The following is a 22,020-nucleotide window of genomic DNA, read 5'->3' as shown; positions in this document are numbered from 1 at the left end:
TTTTCAGGCTTGGGATCCTGTGCCAAAGAAACCCCATATGTCAGGCTTGGGATCCTGTGCCAAAGAAACCCCATTTTTTACCCGTGGCTGTTATTGCATGGCTATCGGGCGTGGCCTCAAGGCGATGAGGTTACCGGTTCTTTGAGAACTGGTAGTGGCACAGCCACCATGGACCAACGCAATATTAATTTTATGTTGTAAGTTAGAAAATGTATCTTTTAGCCTTTAACAAGGTAAGCTTACAGCACTACTTCAGGCTTGGGATCCTGTAGCAAAGAAACCCCATTTTTCAGGCTTCGGACCCTGTGGCAAAGAGACCCCATTTTTCAGGCTTGGGACCATGTAGCAAAGAGACCTAAATTTTCAGGGTTCGGAACCTGTGGCAAAGATACCCCATTTGTCAGGCTTCGGACCCTGTGGTAAAGAGACAACCTATTTTTCAGGCTTGGGACCCTGTGGCAAAGAGACAACCCATTTTTCAGGCTTGGGACCTTGTGGCAAAGAGACCCCATTTTTAAGGCTTCGGACCCTGTAGCGAAGAGACCCCATTTTTCAGGGTTCGGACCCTGTGGCGTAGACAACCCATTTTTCAGGCTTGGGATCCTGTGCCAAAGAGACCCCATTTTTCAGGCTTGGGATCCTGTGCCAAAGAAACCCCATTTTTCAGGCTTGGGATCCTGTGCCAAAGAAACCCCATATGTCAGGCTTGGGATCCTGTGCCAAAGAAACCCCATTTTTTACCCGTGGCTGTTATTGCATGGCTATCGGGCGTGGCTTTAAGGCGATGAGGTTACCGGTTCTTTGAGAACTGGTAGTGGCACAGCCACCATGGACCAACGCAATATTAATTTTATGTTGTAAGTTAGAAAATGTATCTTTTAGCCTTTAACAAGGTAAGCTTACAGCACTACTTCAGGCTTGGGATCCTGTAGCAAAGAAACCCCATTTTTCAGGCTTCGGAACCTGTGGTGAAGATACCCCATTTTTCAGGCTTCGGACCCTGTGCAAAGAGACCCCATTTTTCAGGCTTGGGACCCTGTAGCAAAGAGACCTAATTTTTCAGGGTTCGGACCCTGTGGCGTAGACAACCCATTTTTCAGGCTTGGGATCCTGTGCCAAAGAGACACCATTTTCCAGGCTTGGGATCCTGTGCCAAAGAAACCCCATTTTTCAGGCTTGGGATCCTGTGCCAAAGAAACCCCATTTTTTACCCGTGGCTGTAATTGCATGGCTATCGGGCGTGGCTTTAAGGCGATGAGGTTACCGGTTCTTTGAGAACTGGTAGTGGCACAGCCACCATGGACCAACGCAATATTAATTTTATGTTGTAAGTTAGAAAATGTATCTTTTAGCCTTTAACAAGGTAAGCTTACAGCACTACTTCAGGCTTGGGATCCTGTAGCAAAGAAACCCCATTTTTCAGGCTTTGGAACCTGTGGCGAAGATACCCCATTTTTCAGGCTTCGGAACCTGTGGTGAAGATACCCCATTTTTCAGGCTTCGGACCCTGTGCAAAGAGACCCCATTTTTCAGGCTTGGGACCCTGTAGCAAAGAGACCTAATTTTTCAGGGTTCGGACCCTGTGGCGTAGACAACCCATTTTTCAGGCTTGGGATCCTGTGCCAAAGAGACACCATTTTCCAGGCTTGGGATCCTGTGCCAAAGAAACCCCATTTTTCAGGCTTGGGATCCTGTGCCAAAGAAACCCCATGTGTCAGGCTTGGGATCCTGTGCCAAAGAAACCCAATTTTTTACCCGTGGCTGTTATTGCATGGCTATCGGGCGTGGCCTCAAGGCGATGAGGTTACCGGTTCTTTGAGAACTGGTAGTGGCACAGCCACCATGGACCAACGCAATATTAATTTTATGTTGTAAGTTAGAAAATGTATCTTTTAGCCTTTAACAAGGTAAGCTTACAGCACTACTTCAGGCTTGGGATCCTGTAGCAAAGAAACCCCATTTTTCAGGCTTCGGAACCTGTGGCGAAGATACCCCATTTTTCAGGCTTCGGACCCTGTGGCAAAGAGACCCCATTTTTCAGGCTTGGGACCCTGTAGCAAAGAGACCTAATTTTTCAGGGTTCGGAACCTGTGGCAAAGATACCCCATTTTTCAGGCTTCGGACCCTGTGGTAAAGAGACAACCCATTTTTCAGGCTTGGGACCCTGTGGCAAAGAGACAACCCATTTTTCAGGCTTGGGACCTTGTGGCAAAGAGACCCCATTTTTCAGGCTTCGGACCCTGAAGCGAAGAGACCCCATTTTTCAGGGTTCGGACCCTGTGGCGTAGACAACCCATTTTTCAGGCTTGGGATCCTGTGCCAAAGAGACCCCATTTTTCAGGCTTGGGATCCTGTGCCAAAGAAACACCATTTTTCAGGCTTGGGATCCTGTGCCAAAGAAACCCCATATGTCAGGCTTGGGATCCTGTGCCAAAGAAACCCCATTTTTTACCCGTGGCTGTTATTGCATGGCTATCGGGCGTGGCCTCAAGGCAATGAGGTTACCGGTTCTTTGAGAACTGGTAGTGGCACAGCCACCATGGACCAACGCAATATTAATTTTATGTTGTAAGTTAGAAAATGTATCTTTTAGCCTTTAACAAGGTAAGCTTACAGCACTACTTCAGGTTTGGGATCCTGTAGCAAAGAAACCCCATTTTTCAGGCTTCGGAACCTGTGGCGAAGATACCCCATTTTTCAGGCTTCGGACCCTGTGGCAAAGAGACCCCATTTTTCAGGCTTGGGACCCTGAAGCAAAGAGACCTAATTTTTCAGGGTTTGGAACCTGTGGCAAAGATACCCCATTTTTCAGGCTTCGGACCCTGTGGTAAAGAGACAACCCATTTTTCAGGCTTGGGACCCTGTGGCAAAGAGACAACCCATTTTTCAGGCTTGGGACCTTGTGGCAAAGAGACCCCATTTTTCAGGCTTCGGACCCTGTAGCGAAGAGACCCCATTTTTCAGGGTTCGGACCCTGTGGCGTAGACAACCCATTTTTCAGGCTTGGGATCCTGTGCCAAAGAGACCCCATTTTTCAGGCTTGGGATCCTGTGCCAAAGAAACCCCATTTTTCAGGCTTGGGATCCTGTGCCAAAGAAACCCCATATGTCAGGCTTGGGATCCTGTGCCAAAGAAACCCCATTTTTTACCCGTGGCTGTTATTGCATGGCTATCGGGCGTGGCCTCAAGGCGATGAGGTTACCGGTTCTTTGAGAACTGGTAGTGGCACAGCCACCATGGACCAACGCAATATTAATTTTATGTTGTAAGTTAGAAAATGTATCTTTTAGCCTTTAACAAGGTAAGCTTACAGCACTACTTCAGGCTTGGGATCCTGTAGCAAAGAAACCCTATTTTTCAGGCTTCGGAACCTGTGGCGAAGATACTCCATTTTTCAGGCTTCGGACCCTGTGGCAAAGAGACCCCATTTTTCAGGCTTGGGACCCTGTAGCAAAAAGACCTAATTTTTCATGGTTCGGAACCTGTGGCAAAGATACCCCATTTGTCAAGCTTCGGACCCTGTGGTAAAGAGACAACCCATTTTTCAGGCTTGGGACCCTGTGGCAAAGAGACAACCCATTTTTCAGGCTTGGGACCTTGTGGCAAAGAGAACCCATTTTTCAGGCTTCGGACCCTGTAGCGAAGAGACCCCATTTTTCAGGGTTCGGACCCTGTGGCGTAGACAACCAATTTTTCAGGCTTGGGATCCTGTGCCAAAGAGACCCCATTTTTCAGGCTTGGGATCCTGTGCCAAAGAATCCCCATTTTTTAGGCTTGGGATCCTGTGCCAAAGAAACCCCATATGTCAGGCTTGGGATCCTGTGCCAAAGAAACCCCATTTTTTACCCGTGGCTGTTATTGCATGGCTATCGGGCGTGGCCTCAAGGCGATGAGGTTACCGGTTCTTTGAGAACTGGTAGTGGCACAGCCACCATGGACCAACGCAATATTAATTTTATGTTGTAAGTTAGAAAATGTATCTTTTAGCCTTTAACAAGGTAAGCTTACAGCACTACTTCAAGCTTCGGAACCTGTGGTGAAGATACCCCATTTTTCAGGCTTCGGACCCTGTGCAAAGAGACCCCATTTTTTAGGCTTGGGACCCTGTAGCAAAGAGACCTAATTTTTCAGGGTTCGGACCCTGTGGCGTAGACAACCCATTTTTCAGGCTTGGGATCCTGTGCCAAAGAGACCCCATTTTTCAGGCTTGGGATCCTGTGCCAAAGAAACCCCATTTTTCAGGCTTGGGATCCTGTGCCAAAGAAACCCCATATGTCAGGCTTGGGATCCTGTGCCAAAGAAACCCCATTTTTTACCCGTGGCTGTTATTGCATGGCTATCGGGCGTGGCCTCAAGGCGATGAGGTTACCGGTTCTTTGAGAACTGGTAGTGGCACAGCCACCATGGACCAACGCAATATTAATTTTATGTTGTAAGTTAGAAAATGTATCTTTTAGCCTTTAACAAGGTAAGCTTACAGCACTACTTCAGGCTTGGGATCCTGTAGCAAAGAAACCCCATTTTTCAGGCTTCGGAACCTGTGGCGAAGATACCCCATTTTTCAGGCTTCGGACCCTGTGGCAAAGAGACCCCATTTTTCAGGCTTGGGACCCTGTAGCAAAGAGACCTAATTTTTCAGGGTTCGGAACCTGTGGCAAAGATACCCCATTTTTCAGGCTTCGGACCCTGTGGTAAAGAGACAACCCATTTTTCAGGCTTGGGACCCTGTGGCAAAGAGACAACCCATTTTTCAGGCTTGGGACCTTGTGGCAAAGAGACCCCATTTTTCAGGCTTCGGACCCTGAAGCGAAGAGACCCCATTTTTCAGGGTTCGGACCCTGTGGCGTAGACAACCCATTTTTCAGGCTTGGGATCCTGTGCCAAAGAGACCCCATTTTTCAGGCTTGGGATCCTGTGCCAAAGAAACACCATTTTTCAGGCTTGGGATCCTGTGCCAAAGAAACCCCATATGTCAGGCTTGGGATCCTGTGCCAAAGAAACCCCATTTTTTACCCGTGGCTGTTATTGCATGGCTATCGGGCGTGGCCTCAAGGCAATGAGGTTACCGGTTCTTTGAGAACTGGTAGTGGCACAGCCACCATGGACCAACGCAATATTAATTTTATGTTGTAAGTTAGAAAATGTATCTTTTAGCCTTTAACAAGGTAAGCTTACAGCACTACTTCAGGTTTGGGATCCTGTAGCAAAGAAACCCCATTTTTCAGGCTTCGGAACCTGTGGCGAAGATACCCCATTTTTCAGGCTTCGGACCCTGTGGCAAAGAGACCCCATTTTTCAGGCTTGGGACCCTGAAGCAAAGAGACCTAATTTTTCAGGGTTTGGAACCTGTGGCAAAGATACCCCATTTTTCAGGCTTCGGACCCTGTGGTAAAGAGACAACCCATTTTTCAGGCTTGGGACCCTGTGGCAAAGAGACAACCCATTTTTCAGGCTTGGGACCTTGTGGCAAAGAGACCCCATTTTTCAGGCTTCGGACCCTGTAGCGAAGAGACCCCATTTTTCAGGGTTCGGACCCTGTGGCGTAGACAACCCATTTTTCAGGCTTGGGATCCTGTGCCAAAGAGACCCCATTTTTCAGGCTTGGGATCCTGTGCCAAAGAAACCCCATTTTTCAGGCTTGGGATCCTGTGCCAAAGAAACCCCATATGTCAGGCTTGGGATCCTGTGCCAAAGAAACCCCATTTTTTACCCGTGGCTGTTATTGCATGGCTATCGGGCGTGGCCTCAAGGCGATGAGGTTACCGGTTCTTTGAGAACTGGTAGTGGCACAGCCACCATGGACCAACGCAATATTAATTTTATGTTGTAAGTTAGAAAATGTATCTTTTAGCCTTTAACAAGGTAAGCTTACAGCACTACTTCAGGCTTGGGATCCTGTAGCAAAGAAACCCCATTTTTCAGGCTTCGGAACCTGTGGCGAAGATACCCCATTTTTCAGGCTTCGGACCCTGTGGCAAAGAGACCCCATTTTTCAGGCTTGGGACCCTGTAGCAAAGAGACCTAATTTTTCAGGGTTCGGAACCTGTGGCAAAGATACCCCATTTTTCAGGCTTCGGACCCTGTGGTAAAGAGACAACCCATTTTTCAGGCTTGGGACCCTGTGGCAAAGAGACAACCCATTTTTCAGGCTTGGGACCTTGTGGCAAAGAGACCCCATTTTTCAGGCTTCGGACCCTGTAGCGAAGAGACCCAATTTTTCAGGGTTCGGACCCTGTGGCGTAGACAACCCATTTTTCAGGCTTGGGATCCTGTGCCAAAGAGACCCCATTTTTCAGGCTTGGGATCCTGTGCCAAAGAAACCCCATTTTTCAGGCTTGGGATCCTGTGCCAAAGAAACCCCATATGTCAGGCTTGGGATCCTGTGCCAAAGAAACCCCATTTTTTACCCGTGGCTGTTATTGCATGGCTATCGAGCGTGGCCTCAAGGCGATGAGGTTACCGGTTCTTTGAGAACTGGTAGTGGCACAGCCACCATGGACCAACGCAATATTAATTTTATGTTGTAAGTTAGAAAATGTATCTTTTAGCCTTTAACAAGGTAAGCTTACAGCACTACTTCAGGCTTGGGATCCTGTAGCAAAGAAACCCCATTTTTCAGGCTTCGGAACCTGTGGCGAAGATACCCCATTTTTCAGGCTTCGGACCCTGTGGCAAAGAGACCCCATTTTTCAGGCTTGGGACCCTGTAGCAAAGAGACCTAATTTTTCAGGGTTCGGAACCTGTGGCAAAGATACCCCATTTGTCAGGCTTCGGACCCTGTGGTAAAGAGACAACCCATTTTTCAGGCTTGGGACCCTGTGGCAAAGAGACAACCCATTTTTCAGGCTTGGGTCCTTGTGGCAAAGAGACCCCATTTTTCAGGCTTCGGACCCTGTAGCGAAGAGACCCCATTTTTCAGGGTTCGGACCCTGTGGCGTAGACAACCCATTTTTCAGGCTTGGGATCCTGTGCCAAAGAGACCCCATTTTTAAGGCTTGGGATCCTGTGCCAAAGAAACCCAATTTTTCAGGCTTGGGATCCTGTGCCAAAGAAACCCCATATGTCAGGCTTGGGATCCTGTGCCAAAGAAACCCCATTTTTTACCCGTGGCTGTTATTGCATGGCTATCGGGCGTGGCCTCAAGGCGATGAGGTTACCGGTTCTTTGAGAACTGGTAGTGGCACAGCCACCATGGACCAACGCAATATTAATTTTATGTTGTAAGTTAGAAAATGTATCTTTTAGCCTTTAACAAGGTAAGCTTACAGCACTACTTCAGGCTTGGGATCCTGTAGCAAAGAAACCCCATTTTTCAGGCTTCGGAACCTGTGGTGAAGATACCCCATTTTTCAGGCTTCGGACCCTGTGCAAAGAGACCCCATTTTTCAGGCTTGGGACCCTGTAGCAAAGAGACCTAATTTTTCAGGGTTCGGAACCTGTGGCAAAGATACCCCATTTTTCAGGCTTCGGACCCTGTGGTAAAGAGACAACCCATTTTTCAGGCTTGGGACCCTGTGGCAAAGAGACAACCCATTTTTCAGGCTTGGGACCCTGTGGCAAAGAGACAACCCATTTTTCAGGCTTGGGACCTTGTGGCAAAGAGACCCCATTTTTCAGGTCTGGAACCTGTGGCGAAGAGACCCCATTTTTCAGGGTTCGGACCCTGTGGCGAAGACAACCCATTTTTCAGGCTTGGGATCCTGTGCCAAAGAGACCCCATTTTTCAGGCTTGGGATCCTGTGCCAAAGAAACCCAATTTTTCAGGCTTGGGATCCTGTGCCAAAGAAACCCCATATGTCAGGCTTGGGATCCTGTGCCAAAGAAACACCATTTTTTACCCGTGGCTGTTATTGCATAGCTATCGGGCGTGGCCTCAAGGCGATGAGGTTACCGGTTCTTTGAGAACTAGTAGTGGCACAGCCACCATGGACCAACGCAATATTAATTTTATGTTGTAAGTTAGAAAATGTATCTTTTAGCCTTTAACAAGGTAAGCTTACAGCACTACTTCAGGCTTGGGATCCTGTAGCAAAGAAACCCCATTTTTCAGGCTTCGGAACCTGTGGCGAAGATACCCCATTTTTCAGGCTTCGGACCCTGTTGCAAAGAGACCCCATTTTTCAGGCTTGGGACCCTGTAGCAAAGAGACCTAATTTTTCAGGGTTCGGAACCTGTGGCAAAGATACCCCATTTTTCAGGCTTCGGACCCTGTGGTAAAGAGACAACCCATTTTTCAGGCTTGGGACCCTGTGGCAAAGAGACAACCCATTTTTCAGGCTTGGGACCTTGTGGCAAAGAGACCTTATTTTTCAGGCTTCGGACCCTGTAGTGAAGAGACCCCATTTTTCAGGGTTCATTCCCTGTGGCGTAGACAACCCATTTTTCAGGCTTGGGATCCTGTGCCAAAGAAACCCCATTTTTCAGGCTTGGGATCCTGTGCCAAAGAAACCCCATGTGTCAGGCTTGGGATCCTGTGCCAAAGAAACCCTATTTTTTACCCGTGGCTGTTATTGCATGGCTATCGGGCGTGGCCTCAAGGCGATGAGGTTACCGGTTCTTTGAGAACTGGTAGTGGCACAGCCACCATGGACCAATGCAATATTCATTTTATGTTGTAAGTTAGAAAATGTATCTTTTAGCCTTTAACAAGGTAAGCTTACAGCACTACTTCAGGCTTGGGATCCTGTAGCAAAGAAACCCCATTTTTCAGGCTTCGGAACCTGTGGCGAAGATACCCCATTTTTCAGGCTTGGGACCCTGTGGCAAAGAGACCCCATTTTTCAGGCTTGAGACCCTTTAGCAAAGAGACCTAATTTTTCAGGGTTCGGAACCTGTGGCAAAGAGACCCCATTTTTCAGGCTTGGGACCCTGTAGCAAAGAGACCTAATTTTTCAGGGTTTGGAACCTGTGGCAAAGATACCCCATTTTTCAGGCTTCGGACCCTGTGGTAAAGAGACAACCCATTTTTCAGGCTTGGGACCCTGTGGCAAAGAGACAACCCATTTTTCAGGCTTGGGACCTTGTGGCAAAGAGACCCCATTTTTCAGGCTTCGGACCCTGTAGCGAAGAGACCCCATTTTTCAGGGTTCGGACCCTGTGGCGTAGACAACCCATTTTTCAGGCTTGGGATCCTGTGCCAAAGAGACCCCATTTTTCAGGCTTGGGATCCTGTGCCAAAGAAACCCCATTTTTCAGGCTTGGGATCCTGTGCCAAAGAAACCCCATATGTCAGGCTTGGGATCCTGTGCCAAAGAAACCCCATTTTTTACCCGTGGCTGTTATTGCATGGCTATCGGGCGTGGCCTCAAGGCGATGAGGTTACCGGTTCTTTGAGAACTGGTAGTGGCACAGCCACCATGGACCAACGCAATATTAATTTTATGTTGTAAGTTAGAAAATGTATCTTTTAGCCTTTAACAAGGTAAGCTTACAGCACTACTTCAGGCTTGGGATCCTGTAGCAAAGAAACCCCATTTTTCAGGCTTCGGAACCTGTGGCGAAGATACCCCATTTTTCAGGCTTCGGACCCTGTGGCAAAGAGACCCCATTTTTCAGGCTTGGGACCCTGTAGCAAAGAGACCTAATTTTTCAGGGTTCGGAACCTGTGGCAAAGATACCCCATTTTTCAGGCTTCGGACCCTGTGGTAAAGAGACAACCCATTTTTCAGGCTTGGGACCCTGTGGCAAAGAGACAACCCATTTTTCAGGCTTGGGACCTTGTGGCAAAGAGACCCCATTTTTCAGGCTTCGGACCCTGTAGCGAAGAGACCCAATTTTTCAGGGTTCGGACCCTGTGGCGTAGACAACCCATTTTTCAGGCTTGGGATCCTGTGCCAAAGAGACCCCATTTTTCAGGCTTGGGATCCTGTGCCAAAGAAACCCCATTTTTCAGGCTTGGGATCCTGTGCCAAAGAAACCCCATATGTCAGGCTTGGGATCCTGTGCCAAAGAAACCCCATTTTTACCCGTGGCTGTTATTGCATGGCTATCGGTCGTGGCCTCAAGGCGATGAGGTTACCGGTTCTTTGAGAACTGGTAGTGGCACAGCCACCATGGACCAACGCAATATTAATTTTATGTTGTAAGTTAGAAAATGTATCTTTTAGCCTTTAACAAGGTAAGCTTACAGCACTACTTCAGGCTTGGGATCCTGTAGCAAAGAAACCCAATTTTCAGGCTTCGGAACCTGTGGCGAAGATACCCCATTTTTCAGGCTTTGGACCCTGTGGCAAAGAGACCCCATTTTTCAGGCTTGGGACCCTGTAGCAAAGAGACCTAATTTTTCAGGGTTCGGAACCTGTGGCAAAGATACCCCATTTGTCAGGCTTCGGACCCTGTGGTAAAGAGACAACTCATTTTTCAGGCTTGGGACCCTGTGGCAAAGAGACAACCCATTTTTCAGGCTTGGGTCCTTGTGGCAAAGAGACCCCATTTTTCAGGCTTCGGACTCTGTGGCAAAGAGACCCCATTTTTCAGGCTTCGGACCCTGTAGCGAAGAGACCCCATTTTTCAGGGTTCGGACCCTGTGGCGTAGACAACCCATTTTTCAGGCTTGGGATCCTGTGCCAAAGAGACCCCATTTTTAAGGCTTGGGATCCTGTGCCAAAGAAACCCAATTTTTCAGGCTTGGGATCCTGTGCCAAAGAAACCCCATATGTCAGGCTTGGGATCCTGTGCCAAAGAAACCCCATTTTTTACCCGTGGCTGTTATTGCATGGCTATCGGGCGTGGCCTCAAGGCGATGAGGTTACCGGTTCTTTGAGAACTGGTAGTGGCACAGCCACCATGGACCAACGCAATATTAATTTTATGTTGTAAGTTAGAAAATGTATCTTTTAGCCTTTAACAAGGTAAGCTTACAGCACTACTTCAGGCTTGGGATCCTGTAGCAAAGAAACCCCATTTTTCAGGCTTCGGAACCTGTGGTGAAGATACCCCATTTTTCAGGCTTCGGACCCTGTGCAAAGAGACCCCATTTTTCAGGCTTGGGACCCTGTAGCAAAGAGACCTAATTTTTCAGGGTTCGGAACCTGTGGCAAAGATACCCCATTTTTCAGGCTTCGGACCCTGTGGTAAAGAGACAACCCATTTTTCAGGCTTGGGACCCTGTGGCAAAGAGACAACCCATTTTTCAGGCTTGGGACCCTGTGGCAAAGAGACAACCCATTTTTCAGGCTTGGGACCTTGTGGCAAAGAGACCTTATTTTTCAGGCTTCGGACCCTGTAGTGAAGAGACCCCATTTTTCAGGGTTCATTCCCTGTGGCGTAGACAACCCATTTTTCAGGCTTGGGATCCTGTGCCAAAGAAACCCCATTTTTCAGGCTTGGGATCCTGTGCCAAAGAAACCCCATGTGTCAGGCTTGGGATCCTGTGCCAAAGAAACCCTATTTTTTACCCGTGGCTGTTATTGCATGGCTATCGGGCGTGGCCTCAAGGCGATGAGGTTACCGGTTCTTTGAGAACTGGTAGTGGCACAGCCACCATGGACCAATGCAATATTAATTTTATGTTGTAAGTTAGAAAATGTATCTTTTAGCCTTTAACAAGGTAAGCTTACAGCACTACTTCAGGCTTGGGATCCTGTAGCAAAGAAACCCCATTTTTCAGGCTTCGGAACCTGTTGCGAAGATACCCCATTTTTCAGGCTTGGGACCCTGAGGCAAAGAGACCCCATTTTTCAGGCTTGGGACCCTTTAGCAAAGAGACCTAATTTTTCAGGGTTCGGAACCTGTGGCAAAGAGACCCCATTTTTCAGGCTTGGGACCCTGTAGCAAAGAGACCTAATTTTTCAGGGTTTGGAACCTGTGGCAAAGATACCCCATTTTTCAGGCTTCGGACCCTGTGGTAAAGAGACAACCCATTTTTCAGGCTTGGGACCCTGTGGCAAAGAGACAACCCATTTTTCAGGCTTGGGACCTTGTGGCAAAGAGACCCCATTTTTCAGGCTTCGGACCCTGTAGCGAAGAGACCCCATTTTTCAGGGTTCGGACCCTGTGGCGTAGACAACCCATTTTTCAGGCTTGGGATCCTGTGCCAAAGAGACCCCATTTTTCAGGCTTGGGATCCTGTGCCAAAGAAACCCCATTTTTCAGGCTTGGGATCCTGTGCCAAAGAAACCCCATATGTCAGGCTTGGGATCCTGTGCCAAAGAAACCCCATTTTTTACCCGTGGCTGTTATTGCATGGCTATCGGGCGTGGCCTCAAGGCGATGAGGTTACCGGTTCTTTGAGAACTGGTAGTGGCACAGCCACCATGGACCAACGCAATATTAATTTTATGTTGTAAGTTAGAAAATGTATCTTTTAGCCTTTAACAAGGTAAGCTAACAGCACTACTTCAGGCTTGGGATCCTGTAGCAAAGAAACCCCATTTTTCAGGCTTCGGAACCTGTGGCGAAGATACCCCATTTTTCAGGCTTCGGACCCTGTGGCAAAGAGACCCCATTTTTCAGGCTTGGGACCCTGTAGCAAAGAGACCTAATTTTTCAGGGTTCGGAACCTGTGGCAAAGATACCCCATTTGTCAGGCTTCGGACCCTGTGGTAAAGAGACAACCCATTTTTCAGGCTTGGGACCCTGTGGCAAAGAGACAACCCATTTTTCAGGCTTGGGTCCTTGTGGCAAAGAGACCCCATTTTTCAGGCTTCGGACCCTGTAGCGAAGAGACCCCATTTTTCATGGTTCGGACCCTGTGGCGTAGACAACCCATTTTTCAGGCTTGGGATCCTGTGCCAAAGAGACCCCATTTTTAAGGCTTGGGATCCTGTGCCAAAGAAACCCAATTTTTCAGGCTTGGGATCCTGTGCCAAAGAAACCCCATATGTCAGGCTTGGGATCCTGTGCCAAAGAAACCCCATTTTTTACCCGTGGCTGTTATTGCATGGCTATCGGGCGTGGCCTCAAGGCGATGAGGTTACCGGTTCTTTGAGAACTGGTAGTGGCACAGCCACCATGGACCAACGCAATATTAATTTTATGTTGTAAGTTAGAAAATGTATCTTTTAGCCTTTAACAAGGTAAGCTTACAGCACTACTTCAGGCTTGGGATCCTGTAGCAAAGAAACCCCATTTTTCAGGCTTCGGAACCTGTGGTGAAGATACCCCATTTTTCAGGCTTCGGACCCTGTGCAAAGAGACCCCATTTTTCAGGCTTGGGACCCTGTAGCAAAGAGACCTAATTTTTCAGGGTTCGGAACCTGTGGCAAAGATACCCCATTTTTCAGGCTTCGGACCCTGTGGTAAAGAGACAACCCATTTTTCAGGCTTGGGACCCTGTGGCAAAGAGACAACCCATTTTTCAGGCTTGGGACCCTGTGGCAAAGAGACAACCCATTTTTCAGGCTTGGGACCTTGTGGCAAAGAGACCCCATTTTTCAGGCTTCGGAACCTGTGGCGAAGAGACCCCATTTTTCAGGGTTCGGACCCTGTGGCGAAGACAACCCATTTTTCAGGCTTGGGATCCTGTGTCAAAGAGACCCCATTTTTCAGGCTTGGGATCCTGTGCCAAAGAAACCCAATTTTTCAGGCTTGGGATCCTGTGCCAAAGAAACCCCATATGTCAGGCTTGGGATCCTGTGCCAAAGAAACACCATTTTTTACCCGTGGCTGTTATTGCATAGCTAACGGGCGTGGCCTCAAGGCGATGAGGTTACCGGTTCTTTGAGAACTGGTAGTGGCACAGCCACCATGGACCAACGCAATATTAATTTTATGTTGTAAGTTAGAAAATGTATCTTTTAGCCTTTAACAAGGTAAGCTTACAGCACTACTTCAGGCTTGGGATCCTGTAGCAAAGAAACCCCATTTTTCAGGCTTCGGAACCTGTGGCGAAGATACCCCATTTTTCAGGCTTCGGACCCTGTTGCAAAGAGACACCATTTTTCAGGCTTGGGACCCTGTAGCAAAGAGACCTAATTTTTCAGGGTTCGGAACCTGTGGCAAAGATACCCCATTTTTCAGGCTTCGGACCCTGTGGTAAAGACACAACCCATTTTTCAGGCTTGGGACCCTGTGGCAAAGAGACAACCCATTTTTCAGGCTTGGGACCTTGTGGCAAAGAGACCCCATTTTTCAGGCTTCGGACCCTGTAGCGAAGAGACCCCATTTTTCAGGGTTCGGACCCTGTGGCGAAGATACCCCATTTTTCAGGCTTCGGACCCTGTTGCAAAGAGACCCCATTTTTCAGGCTTGGGACCCTGTAGCAAAGAGACCTAATTTTTCAGGGTTCGGAACCTGTGGCAAAGATACCCCATTTTTCAGGCTTCGGACCCTGTGGTAAAGACACAACCCATTTTTCAGGCTTGGGACCCTGTGGCAAAGAGACAACCCATTTTTCAGGCTTGGGATCCTGTGCCAAAGAGACCCCATTTTTCAGGCTTGGGATCCTGTGCCAAAGAAACCCCATTTTTCAGGCTTGGGATCCTGTGCCAAAGAAACCCCATATGTCAGGCTTGGGATCCTGTGCCAAAGAAACCCAATTTTTTACCCGTGGCTGTTATTGCATGGCTATCGGGCGTGGCCTCAAGGCGATGAGGTTACCGGTTCTTTGAGAACTGGTAGTGGCACAGCCACCATGGACCAACGCAATATTAATTTTATGTTGTAAGTTAGAAAATGTATCTTTTAGCCTTTAACAAGGTAAGCTTACAGCACTACTTCAGGCTTGGGATCCTGTAGCAAAGAAACCCAATTTTTCAGGCTTCGGAACCTGTGGCGAAGATACCCCATTTTTCAGGCTTCGGACCCTGTGGCAAAGAGACCCCATTTTTCAGGCTTGGGACCCTGTAGCAAAGAGACCTAATTTTTCAGGGTTCGGAACCTGTGGCAAAGATACCCCATTTTTCAGGCTTCGGACCCTGTGGTAAAGAGACAACCCATTTTTCAGGCTTGGGACCCTGTGGCAAAGAGACAACCCATTTTTCAGGCTTGGGACCCTGTGGCAAAGAGACAACCCATTTTTTAGACTTGGGACCTTGTGGCAAAGAGACCCCATTTTTCAGGCTTCGGAACCTGTGGCGAAGATATCCCATTTTTCAAGCTTCGGAACCTGTGGCAAAGAGACCCCATTTTTCAGGCTTGGGATCCTGTGCCAAAGAAACCCCATATGTCAGGCTTGGGATCCTGTGCCAAAGAAACCCCATTTTTTACCCGTGGCTGTTATTGCATGGCTATCGGGCGTGGCCTCAAGGCCATGAGGTTACCGGTTCTTTGAGAACTGGTAGTGGCACAGCCACCATGGACCAACGCAATATTAATTTTATGTTGTAAGTTAGAAAATGTATCTTTTAGCCTTTAACAAGGTAAGCTTACAGCACTACTTCAGGCTTGGGATCCTGTAGCAAAGAAACCCCATTTTTCAGGCTTCGGAACCTGTGGCGAAGATACCCCATTTTTCAGGCTTCGGACCCTGTGGCAAAGAGACCCCATTTTTCAGGCTTGGGACCCTTTAGCAAAGAGACCTAATTTTTCAGGGTTCGGAACCTGTGGCAAAGATACCCCATTTTTCAGGCTTCGGACCCTGTGGTAAAGAGACAACCCATTTTTCAGGCTTGGGACCCTGTGGCAAAGAGACAACCCATTTTTCAGGCTTGGGACCTTGTGGCAAAGAGACCCCATTTTTCAGGCTTCGGACCCTGTAGCGAAGAGACCCCATTTTTCAGGGTTCGGACCCTGTGGCGTAGACAACCCATTTTTCAGGCTTGGGATCCTGTGCCAAAGAGACCCCATTTTACAGGCTTGGGATCCTGTGCCAAAGAAACCCCATTTTTCAGGCTTGGGATCCTGTGCCAAAGAAACCCCATATGCCAGGCTTGGGATCCTGTGCCAAAGAAACCCCATTTTTTACCCATGGCTGTTATTGCATGGCTATCGGGCGTGGCCTCAAGGCGATGAGGTTACCGGTTCTTTGAGAACTGGTAGTGGCACAGCCACCATGGACCAACGCAATATTAATTTTATGTTGTAAGTTAGAAAATGTATCTTTTAGCCTTTAACAAGGTAAGCTTACAGCACTACTTCAGGCTTGGGATCCTGTAGCAAAGAAACCCCATTTTTCAGGCTTCGGAACCTGTGGCGAAGATACCCCATTTTTCAGGCTTCGGACCAAGTGGCAAAGAGACCCCATTTTTCAGGCTTGGGACCCTGTAGCAAAGAGACCTAATTTTTCAGGGTTCGGAACCTGTGGCAAAGATACCCCATTTTTCAGGCTTCGGACCCTGTGGTAAAGAGACAACCCATTTTTCAGGCTTGGGACCCTGTGGCAAAGAGACAACCCATTTTTCAGGCTTGGGACCCTGTGGCAAAGAGACAACCCATTTTTTAGGCTTGGGACCTTGTGGCAAAGAGACCCCATTTTTCAGGCTTCGGAACCTGTGGCGAAGATATCCCATTTTTCAAGCTTCGGAACCTGTGGCAAAGAGACCCCATTTTTCAGGCTTGGGATCCTGTGCCAAAGAAACCCCATATGTCAGGCTTGGGATCCTGTGCCAAAGAAACCCCATTTTTTACCCGTGGCTGTTATTGCATGGCTATCGGGCGTGGCCTCAAGGCGATGAGGTTACCGGTTCTTTGAGAACTGGTAGTGGCACAGCCACCATGGACCAACGCAATATTAATTTTATGTTGTAAGTTAGAAAATGTATCTTTTAGCCTTTAACAAGGTAAGCTTACAGCACTACTTCAGGCTTGGGATCCTGTAGCAAAGAAACCCCATTTTTCAGGCTTCGGAACCTGTGGCGAAGATACCCCATTTTTCAGGCTTCGGACCCTGTGGCAAAGAGACCCCATTTTTCAGGCTTGGGACCCTTTAGCAAAGAGACCTAATTTTTCAGGGTTCGGAACCTGTGGCAAAGATACCCCATTTTTCAGGCTTCGGACCCTGTGGTAAAGAGACAACCCATTTTTCAGGCTTGGGACCCTGTGGCAAAGAAACCCCATATGCCAGGCTTGGGATCCTGTGCCAAAGAAACCCCATTTTTTACCCGTGGCTGTTATTGAAATGGCTATCGGGCGTGGCCTCAAGGCGATGAGGTTACCGGTTCTTTGAGAACTGGTAGTGGCACAGCCACCATGGACCAACGCAATATTAATTTTATGTTGTAAGTTAGAAAATGTATCTTTTAGCTTTTAACAAGGTAAGCTTACAGCACTACTTCAGACTTGGGATCCTGTAGCGAAGAGACCCCATTTTTCAGGGTTCGGACCCTGTGGCGTAGACAACCCATTTTTCAGGCTTGGGATCCTGTGCCAAAGAGACCCCATTTTTCAGGCTTGGGATCCTGTGCCAAAGAAACCCCATGTGTCAGGCTTGGGATCCTGTGCCAAAGAAACCCTATTTTTTACCCGTGGCTGTTATTGCATGGCTATCGGGCGTGGCCTCAAGGCGATGAGGTTACCGGTTCTTTGAGAACTGGTAGTGGCACAGCCACCATGGACCAACGCAATATTAATTTTATGTTGTAAGTTAGAAAATGTATCTTTTAGCCTTTAACAAGGTAAGCTTACAGCACTACTTCAGGCTTGGGATCCTGAAGCAAAGAAACCCCATTTTTCAGGCTTCGGAACCTGTGGCGAAGATACCCCATTTTTCAGGCTTCGGACCCTGTGGCAAAGAGACCCCATTTTTCAGGCTTGGGACCCGGTAGCAAAGAGACCTAATTTTTCAGGGTTCGGAACCTGTGGCAAAGATACCCCATTTTTCAGGCTTCGGACCCTGTGGTAAAGAGACAACCCATTTTTCAGGCTTGGGACCCTGTGGCAAAGAGACAACCCATTTTTCAGGCTTGGGACCCTGTGGCAAAGAGACAACCCATTTTTTAGACTTGGGACCTTGTGGCAAAGAGACCCCATTTTTCAGGCTTCGGAACCTGTGGCGAAGATATCCCATTTTTCAAGCTTCGGAACCTGTGGCAAAGAGACCCCATTTTTCAGGCTTGGGATCCTGTGCCAAAGAAACCCCATATGTCAGGCTTGGGATCCTGTGCCAAAGAAACCCCATTTTTTACCCGTGGCTGTTATTGCATGGCTATCGGACGTGGCCTCAAGGCCATGAGGTTACCGGTTCTTTGAGAACTGGTAGTGGCACAGCCACCATGGACCAACGCAATATTAATTTTATGTTGTAAGTTAGAAAATGTATCTTTTAGCCTTTAACAAGGTAAGCTTACAGCACTACTTCAGGCTTGGGATCCTGAAGCAAAGAAACCCCATTTTTCAGGCTTCGGAACCTGTGGCGAAGATACCCCATTTTTCAGGCTTCGGACCCTGTGGCAAAGAGACCCCATTTTTCAGGCTTGGGACCCGGTAGCAAAGAGACCTAATTTTTCAGGGTTCGGAACCTGTGGCAAAGATACCCCATTTTTCAGGCTTCGGACCCTGTGGTAAAGAGACAACCCATTTTTCAGGCTTGGGACCCTGTGGCAAAGAGACAACCCATTTTTCAGGCTTGGGACCCTGTGGCAAAGAGACAACCCATTTTTTAGGCTTGGGACCTTGTGGCAAAGAGACCCCATTTTTCAGGCTTCGGAACCTGTGGCGAAGATATCCCATTTTTCAAGCTTCGGAACCTGTGGCAAAGAGACCCCATTTTTCAGGCTTGGGATCCTGTGCCAAAGAAACCCCATATGTCAGGCTTGGGATCCTGTGCCAAAGAAACCCCATTTTTTACCCGTGGCTGTTATTGCATGGCTATCGGGCGTGGCCTCAAGGCGATGAGGTTACCGGTTCTTTGAGAACTGGTAGTGGCACAGCCACCATGGACCAACGCAATATTAATTTTATGTTGTAAGTTAGAAAATGTATCTTTTAGCCTTTAACAAGGTAAGCTTACAGCACTACTTCAGGCTTGGGATCCTGTAGCAAAGAAACCCCATTTTTCAGGCTTCGGAACCTGTGGTGAAGATACCCCATTTTTCAGGCTTCGGACCCTGTGCAAAGAGACCCCATTTTTCAGGCTTGGGACCCTGTAGCAAAGAGACCTAATTTTTCAGGGTTCGGAACCTGTGGCAAAGATACCCCATTTTTCAGGCTTCGGACCCTGTGGTAAAGAGACAACCCATTTTTCAGGCTTGGGACCCTGTGGCAAAGAGACAACCCATTTTTCAGGCTTGGGACCCTGTGGCAAAGAGAAAACCCATTTTTCAGGCTTGGGACCTTGTGGCAAAGAGACCCCATTTTTCAGGCTTCGGAACCTATGGCGAAGAGACCCCATTTTTCAGGGTTCGGACCCTGTGGCGAAGACAACCCATTTTTCAGGCTTGGGATCCTGTGCCAAAGAGACCCCATTTTTCAGGCTTGGGATCCTGTGCCAAAGAAACCCAATTTTTCAGGCTTGGGATCCTGTGCCAAAGAAACCCCATATGTCAGGCTTGGGATCCTGTGCCAAAGAAACACCATTTTTTACCCGTGGCTGTTATTGCATAGCTATCGGGCGTGGCCTCAAGGCGATGAGGTTACCGGTTCTTTGAGAACTGGTAGTGGCACAGCCACCATGGACCAACGCAATATTAATTTTATGTTGTAAGTTAGAAAATGTATCTTTTAGCCTTTAACAAGGTAAGCTTACAGCACTACTTCAGGCTTGGGATCCTGTAGCAAAGAAACCCCATTTTTCAGGCTTCGGAACCTGTGGCGAAGATACCCCATTTTTCAGGCTTCGGACCCTGTTGCAAAGAGACCCCATTTTTCAGGCTTGGGACCCTGTAGCAAAGAGACCTAATTTTTCAGGGTTCGGAACCTGTGGCAAAGATACCCCATTTTTCAGGCTTCGGACCCTGTGGTAAAGAGACAACCCATTTTTCAGGCTTGGGACCCTGTGGCAAAGAGACAACCCATTTTTCAGGCTTGGGACCTTGTGGCAAAGAGACCCCATTTTTCAGGCTTCGGACCCTGTAGCGAAGAGACCCCATTTTTCAGGGTTCGGACCCTGTGGCGTAGACAACCCATTTTTCAGGCTTGGGATCCTGTGCCAAAGAGACCCCATTTTTCAGGCTTGGGATCCTGTGCCAAAGAAACCCCATTTTTCAGGCTTGGGATCCTGTGCCAAAGAAACCCCATATGTCAGGCTTGGGATCCTGTGCCAAAGAAACCCAATTTTTTACCCGTGGCTGTTATTGCATGGCTATCGGGCGTGGCCTCAAGGCGATGAGGTTACCGGTTCTTTGAGAACTGGTAGTGGCACAGCCACCATGGACCAACGCAATATTAATTTTATGTTGTAAGTTAGAAAATGTATCTTTTAGCCTTTAACAAGGTAAGCTTACAGCACTACTTCAGGCTTGGGATCCTGTAGCAAAGAAACCCAATTTTTCAGGCTTCGGAACCTGTGGCGAAGATACCCCATTTTTCAGGCTTCGGACCCTGTGGCAAAGAGACCCCATTTTTCAGGCTTGGGACCCTGTAGCAAAGAGACCTAATTTTTCAGGGTTCGGAACCTGTGGCAAAGATACCCCATTTTTCAGGCTTCGGACCCTGTGGTAAAGAGACAACCCATTTTTCAGGCTTGGGACCCTGTGGCAAAGAGACAACCCATTTTTCAGGCTTGGGACCCTGTGGCAAAGAGACAACCCATTTTTTAGACTTGGGACCTTGTGGCAAAGAGACCCCATTTTTCAGGCTTCGGAACCTGTGGCGAAGATATCCCATTTTTCAAGCTTCGGAACCTGTGGCAAAGAGACCCCATTTTTCAGGCTTGGGATCCTGTGCCAAAGAAACCCCATATGTCAGGCTTGGGATCCTGTGCCAAAGAAACCCCATTTTTTACCCGTGGCTGTTATTGCATGGCTATCGGGCGTGGCCTCAAGGCCATGAGGTTACCGGTTCTTTGAGAACTGGTAGTGGCACAGCCACCATGGACCAACGCAATATTAATTTTATGTTGTAAGTTAGAAAATGTATCTTTTAGCCTTTAACAAGGTAAGCTTACAGCACTACTTCAGGCTTGGGATCCTGTAGCAAAGAAACCCCATTTTTCAGGCTTCGGAACCTGTGGCGAAGATACCCCATTTTTCAGGCTTCGGACCCTGTGGCAAAGAGACCCCATTTTTCAGGCTTGGGACCCTTTAGCAAAGAGACCTAATTTTTCAGGGTTCGGAACCTGTGGCAAAGATACCCCATTTTTCAGGCTTCGGACCCTGTGGTAAAGAGACAACCCATTTTTCAGGCTTGGGACCCTGTGGCAAAGAGACAACCCATTTTTCAGGCTTGGGACCTTGTGGCAAAGAGACCCCATTTTTCAGGCTTCGGACCCTGTAGCGAAGAGACCCCATTTTTCAGGGTTCGGACCCTGTGGCGTAGACAACCCATTTTTCAGGCTTGGGATCCTGTGCCAAAGAGACCCCATTTTACAGGCTTGGGATCCTGTGCCAAAGAAACCCCATTTTTCAGGCTTGGGATCCTGTGCCAAAGAAACCCCATATGCCAGGCTTGGGATCCTGTGCCAAAGAAACCCCATTTTTTACCCATGGCTGTTATTGCATGGCTATCGGGCGTGGCCTCAAGGCGATGAGGTTACCGGTTCTTTGAGAACTGGTAGTGGCACAGCCACCATGGACCAACGCAATATTAATTTTATGTTGTAAGTTAGAAAATGTATCTTTTAGCCTTTAACAAGGTAAGCTTACAGCACTACTTCAGGCTTGGGATCCTGTAGCAAAGAAACCCCATTTTTCAGGCTTCGGAACCTGTGGCGAAGATACCCCATTTTTCAGGCTTCGGACCAAGTGGCAAAGAGACCCCATTTTTCAGGCTTGGGACCCTGTAGCAAAGAGACCTAATTTTTCAGGGTTCGGAACCTGTGGCAAAGATACCCCATTTTTCAGGCTTCGGACCCTGTGGTAAAGAGACAACCCATTTTTCAGGCTTGGGACCCTGTGGCAAAGAGACAACCCATTTTTCAGGCTTGGGACCCTGTGGCAAAGAGACCCCATTTTTCAGGCTTCGGAACCTGTGGCGAAGATATCCCATTTTTCAAGCTTCGGAACCTGTGGCAAAGAGACCCCATTTTTCAGGCTTGGGATCCTGTGC

The sequence above is a fragment of the Pseudophryne corroboree genome, chromosome 5, assembly GCF_028390025.1.
Source record: "Pseudophryne corroboree isolate aPseCor3 chromosome 5, aPseCor3.hap2, whole genome shotgun sequence".
Lineage (NCBI taxonomy): Eukaryota > Metazoa > Chordata > Amphibia > Anura > Myobatrachidae > Pseudophryne > Pseudophryne corroboree.
Note: the sequence above shows the minus strand (reverse complement) of the source record.